General features: G+C 29.6%; 1 protein-coding gene across 2 annotated transcripts in view; it reads right to left on the bottom strand.

Moving 5' to 3' along the window:
* LOC136084678 (pygopus homolog 1-like) overlaps positions 1-6306 on the bottom strand; it is a 33136-nt gene extending 26830 nt beyond the window's left edge. Inside the window, exon 1 of one of the 2 annotated variants that reach the window (XM_065805165.1) lies at positions 6211-6306. The gene's annotated coding sequence lies outside the window, so the exon portion shown is untranslated. The remainder of the gene's footprint in view (positions 1-6210) is intronic. The other variant, XM_065805166.1, reaches the window with a different exon arrangement.
* Positions 6307-6756: the final 450 nt, after the last annotated feature.

The following is a 6756-nucleotide window of genomic DNA, read 5'->3' as shown; positions in this document are numbered from 1 at the left end:
ACTAGTTTTTTCCCTCAACTGTTGTCAATGGTCTATCCTCTTTTTGATTTTAAAAACTGAACGCTGCTAATTTGTTATTGTTGTCTTCATCAGCACTGTCTCTTTCATCATCATAAGCCGTCAATAAACTCATCAATAAAGCAACTTGCCATATCAGCCTTTACAACCATGTAATACTGTTTCCTTATTAGGGTGTTTGAAAATCAAAAAATTTTATGATGCTTTCGGGGTAGAGTGGAAAACTTGTCTCTAAACATAAGTAACCTCTGTGCAAAAAATTTCAACACCCTAGTATAATGTCTTCTGTTCTGGCAAGGGACTAGAAATTTCAAAAATTTATAAAAATATTTATTTTTTTATATATTTTAGAAATATTTTTTAGGCATCACAGCACTTTAAGGTAGTGTGCAAAAGCTGCACATGTGCATGATTAGTTTTTGTACTAAATTTGACGCCCCACGTAAAACTTTTTCCGTTCTGGCAAAGAGCCTGAAATTACACCAAAATCAACAAATCCCATGTTTTTTATTATTTAACTAAAATTTATGAAACATAAACTTGAACTGTTATACACTTACATATAAACTATATAATAGCATAAATATAAGAATTAAAAAATAAGTATATAAAATTAAGAGTATGAAAATGGGTGTTTAAGTTGTAGTTAAGTTGTAGTTATGGGTGTTTAAGTTTGTACTGTCTATTGTACTTAAATTCAGGTATGGCCTTTCTTGATTTTAGAGCGGAGCAAATAAATCTGCCCTGTTTGTTATGTCCACACACTTTCTTTGAGGGCTCCGTAACCAATTTCAATGTTTTTTCCGCAGCTTGTGTTTGGCATGGGAGCTTTGTAAAAGTCCAGTCAATTGGTATTGGTTCTTTTAACATTTTTTCAAATCTTCTGTAGTAACATTATTTAGTACTGGTGGTGGAGTAACTTTGTTGGATGACCAGATGTAGTCATTTACTTCAAAATTTATTTTTGGAATATAAAGTTTTCTTGCCTCAACGTTTCCAACTTTTGATGGTTCTGCGGTGGAATCATACAATCTTAATATTCTGTTTTCTGTTGTCAACCAGCGTGATACGTTTAGGGGGCCTGGATCTTGCTTACCAAGACCTGGAGGACATATGTCTGATCTAATGGTGAGAGCAATATCCCTAAAATACCTCTGGTCCTTACTTAAATTTGGTATATTAACTGATGGCATGGTGCAGTTAACTGACTCAAATGTTACCACTGGAAGCAGCTCACATGTTTTTAAAGATTTTCCAATGCAACAGGTGCAGGAGGTAGGACCATCAAGGGATTCAAACAAGTGGTGAAGAGGCAATTCATTAAAATACAATTGACAAACAACCCATTGCGCTAATCTCTCAATCTTCAGTTCAAGACAACGCAGTACGCCATTATGAACTCCAGTATTTACAACCGTTACATCACACCCTATAACAAGAACATTGTTTAAACTTTTGCTCACTTCTGATGTGATATAGTTGTAAATACTTTCAGCAATGGCAAGACTTGTTCCTGATGCTATTGTAACATGGCCAACGTAGCTAGATCCTGGTTCTTTCACCAAGGAATAGTGCTCCTCTATAATTTTCTTTGGTAGTATTTATCCTTTTCTTTTTCTGTTGACAATGTTTTTGAACGAAGTCAAAACCTACTAAATTATCCTTATCATTGTTTGAATTTTCCCTTTTAAGTTCTTCCATGGTTCGATACCTCTCTCTAGAAATTAAATTTTAATCAATCACTAAAGATGTATCCAATTTACTGACTAGGCCCATGCCATGTAAAACGCTAGTAGCTATGGCAGCCATGGCTTGAAGCGATACCCCAAATATTTGACTTATTAAGGCAGTGTTAGTAAGTTTCATACGCATTTGCAAAAAAGGATGAAGCCAACGGTCTGGAAATAAAGTTGCAGTCATCAGGTTTAGGTACCTCATCCTCATCCATTGTCTCGAAATCTTTACAGAAACTTGATGATGATGAAGGCTTATACCATTAGACTGTGATAAGCAAACTTGATTTTGAACTATGAAGGAATTCTTTTGTCTTCCTTTCAGCACGTGCTTGGAGCTTTTTAGTTTCTTGAAAATTGAGCGATCCAATGCACATTAAGCGCTTTGTTCTCTAATCAGGAAATGTTTGCTCTTTAAAGGGGACCTTGGATTTTTTTGGGCAATTGCAGTCTGTAAATGTAAAACACTTACAAGCTGCTATATAAAAAAGAAAGCGCAATTCTTCTTTAAACTTCTTAACTCGTACTTTAGTTGCCATTCTTTTCTCTATTCTTTTATAAAGACTTGATACCGATATAAAATTTGTGATATGTATCAATCATATCAATAACACATTTCTTTGAAACTGTCGGAATGGAAGCATCAAAATACAGCAGTTGCAGCTTTTTACAAACGAAATGTGATATGGAAGAAAATGCGGGTTCCTTATTACCAGTTGTTTCAGATCCATGATGCAACCTTTCGTAAATTAAACATTTAATAAGATCTTTCTTTGTTGAAAGCATCCTAGAAAAACCTGTTGGTGATCCAAAAATTGGGCAATCTAATGCTCTTTGCTTTGAAAATTTTGAAGATTTTGCCATGTTTAGTTTCTCACTGCTGTTTATTTTTCTTACTCATGACCTGAAGTAATAACTTATAATAATTTATTAGTTGTGAATAATTATTGGTTAATTAATTAAAAATGATAATCTAGAAAATAATCTGCTAAAATAATAGTTATTACCGTATATACTCGCGTATAAGCCAAGAAAATTAGCAACTTTGACTTGTGCAAGGATCATAAAAAATACAAATTAATTTTTCAACTTTAATTTTATAATGTTAATGTACTGTATACTTGTGTAAAAGTCAAAAAGCCATTGTCTCAAAAGATTAACAATATTAGAACAAGAGAAATCGAAAATAGAATTGAATCAGCTGCACTTATTCCAATTGAAATATGTACTTGGTTTTGAAATCACGTTAAAAAAATTGACTTTAAAAAAAAAAAAGTATATCAAAACAACAATGAATTTTGTGAGTAGTTGCATTTTTTGCACACTACCACAAAGTGTTGTGGCGTTTAAAAAATATTTTTTTAAATACATAAATATATGGATATTTTAATAAATTTTTTAAATTTCATGTCCCTTGCCAGAACAGAAGACATTGTACTAGAGTGACAAAATTTTGCACAGAAGTTACTTATGTGTAGAGACAAGTTTTCCGCTCTACCCCAAAAGCATTATGAAAAATTTTGTTTTTTCGAGCTCACCTATTCCTATTTCTCAGACCAACTGAAATTTTAATTTTCTTATTGTAATTTTCTATTCATGTTGAATTTGTATAATAATTTTCATTTCATTTTGCATTTCATTTGCACATATTTCTATTCAAATTGTGTTTCCAAGTGCACTTAGTTAAAACAGAAAACATTCCATTCTAAAAATTAGCTGTATCAAATACAAACTGTTCATAGTTTATGTTAATGCCAAACAGAAACAAGTGTTCTACATTAAAGCAAGTGGCGTAATGCTAATATTTTATATCAGTGCTTTGTTATTTGAAGGAAGCCAGAATTTTACTTTTAAATTAAAAAAGTTTTATCTTTAGCTAAAAAATTTTATCAAAAATACTTTATAAAAAATCAATTGAACAACTTATCATTTTCTCCCTCCCAAACTCTTTAACGAGAATGACTTTATATTCTCATTATAAGAATGAGCATTGCTTATACATATATATATTGTATATTTAACACAAGCGTATATATATATATACATATATATATATACATATATATATATATATATATATATATATATATATATATATATATATATATATATATATATATATATATATATGTATATACATATTAAATAAGTAGAAAATATACATGTATATACATATATATATATATATATATACATATATATATATATATATATATATGTATATACATATATATATATATATATATATATATATATATATATATATATATATATATATATATATATATATATATATATATATATGTATATACATATTAAATAAGTAGAAAATATACATATACAGTGGTGTGAAAATTATTAAGACCATTGTTGAAAAAGTAAATTTTTTGAATATTTCCTTTAAAGACACGCACACAATGTCATAAAATGGGCATAGTTCAGTATTTTGTGGATGCTCCTCTAGCTGCAATAAGTTTTTCAACCCTCTTAGGCATTCCATCAATCAGTCTTGGACACATGTCTTGTATTTCTGGATCATGTGTCCAAACCTCTATGAGCGCCTCAATCAATGCGACTTTTGTTGTTGGTTTTCTGTCGGCAATTCTCTTTTTGACTATCATCCACAAGTTTTCTATCGGGTTCATATCAGGTGAATTACCAGTCCATGGTAGGATAGGAACATTATTACGATTCAAAAAGTTTGTAACAGAGAGTGCCCAATGACACGGTGCACCGTCTTGTTGGAAGATGAAATCACCATCAGGAAAATGAATTGGAAGTTGAGGTAGAAGGCTTTTCTCTAATATGTTGATGTATTGATGTTGATTCATTCTGCCTTCAACAATTCTAAGGGCTCCTACACCATGGGAACTTATCATTGACCATATCATTACTGAGGTAGGATGCTTGACGGTCTTTACCAGACATTGCGGATGAAATTCTTCCTCAGAACGACGGCGCACGTACTGACATTTATCATCGAGTATCTCGAACATAGACTCGTCACTAAAGCAAACCTAAAAATACAAACACACTGTAAAAGCCTTGAGCTTACATTAGATTAACATCCTGTAATCACTGGTTACATGTTCAATTCATTTTGAATTCATGCAATAAACATAGCCATTGCTACAATGTTCGATACATAAAACAATTGCACTAGTGGGTAATGATATTAAACATCATTATTATATGAAAAAATATGTTACATTTTGCTTCAACTTAAAGTACATGATTGTAAGCTCTTATATAAAAAATGGTAAAGGGTAAAATACCTTTCTCCATTGTTCTGTGGTCCAATCTTTGTGATCCATGGCCCATTGCAGCCGTCGCATTTGTTGAGCATTGGTCAAGAGCGGTTTTTTGCGCGGTCGACGTGCTACAAATCCATCTTGTATCAGCCATCTCCGAACACCACTTGTTGAGACATTGATCTGGTGCTCCTGCAGCACACCCTGGAGCTGCTTGCTGGTCATTCTTCTGTTTTTTCGAACGTTTGCAAGCAGAACCCTTCTTGCACGTGGCGTCATGACTGGTTTTCGTCCTGAAGTGGAACGTCTTGGAGAGGATGTAAAACCAAAGTCCAATCGTTTCTTGATGGTAAAAACTGCTGTTTTACTTAGTCCACATCTCTTGGCAATTTCCCGTTGTGAAAATGTTTCCAACTTTAATAATGCTTCAACTTTGCCTCGCTTTCTGGGACTAGGGTCAGCAACTTTACCCATATTTTGAAAATATAATATAATCTGACAAAAAAAAATGCTTAAATAATCAAAATCACATATTTAAAATCAGAAAAATATTAAACTGTATCACTAACAACAGCAATAATCTAACAAAAATCACTTATAGTTCGTTTGAACCATACATATTCACTTGTCTGCAACTTACATTTCACAAGGCAAAATATACCAAATGTTTACTAAAACACATAACTCTACAATAAAAGTTAATAAATTAAAATTAAAATTAATAATTTCAATACTCAGCCACACCCACAGCACGTTTATAATAAAATAAAGTAGTGCTGCAACTTTTTTAGAATCTAAAAAGTGGTATAAACTAAAAAAAAAGCTTTTTTTCTTGGTGGTCTTAATATTTTTCACACCACTGTATATATATATATATATATATATATATATATATATATATATATATATATATATATATATATATATATATATATATATATATATATATATATATATATATATATATATATATATATATATATATATATATATATATATATATATATATATATATATATATATATATATATATGTATATACATATTAAATAAGTAGAAAAAAAAAGTTTTAAGAACATTGAGCATTTTACTTTGTATAATACATTTTAAATTATTGAAACATATATATGAGAGTGTGCGTGTGCATTTGTGTGAACAATCATACACATAACTTTTACATTTAAATATTATATGAACTGTTTTACTAACTTCCAGTATGTCCATTTCAGAAAAACTCCAATGTATGTTTTTTACTTCATTTCTAAATAAAATATAACTAAAATATAACTAAAATTTAAAAAAATTTGTTTAACCAAGAAATGTTTAATACTAAATAATTTTCTGCATAACACTAAATAATAATAAGATATATTTAATACTAAAAAAATACTCTATACAATGCTAAATAATAACAATATTTAAACTTCAAAATATTTCAACATATTTATAATATTAAAACATCGATATATTTAACAATAGTTAAACTTCCATAAACTTAATAGTATCTAAACTTCAATATATTTAATAATATTTAAACTTCGATATATTTAATAATTTTTTTCTGAAAAATCTAATATATCTTTTTTTTTAAATATAAAAATTTGTAAAAATACAGACAATTAGAATTAAACCTAAAATTCAAAAAGAAGTTCAAAAAATGTGCGGTAAAACAGATTTTAAATCAATTTACAAATCTACACACTAAAAAAAAAGGTAGAAATTTCTACCTTAGGGTAGGATATGTGATATACCCTT

Source organism: Hydra vulgaris, chromosome 09, assembly GCF_038396675.1.
Source record: "Hydra vulgaris chromosome 09, alternate assembly HydraT2T_AEP".
NCBI classification, from domain to species: domain Eukaryota; kingdom Metazoa; phylum Cnidaria; class Hydrozoa; order Anthoathecata; family Hydridae; genus Hydra; species Hydra vulgaris.
The sequence above is the reverse complement of the archived record's forward strand: the minus strand, read 5'-3'. Positions and strand labels throughout refer to the sequence as shown.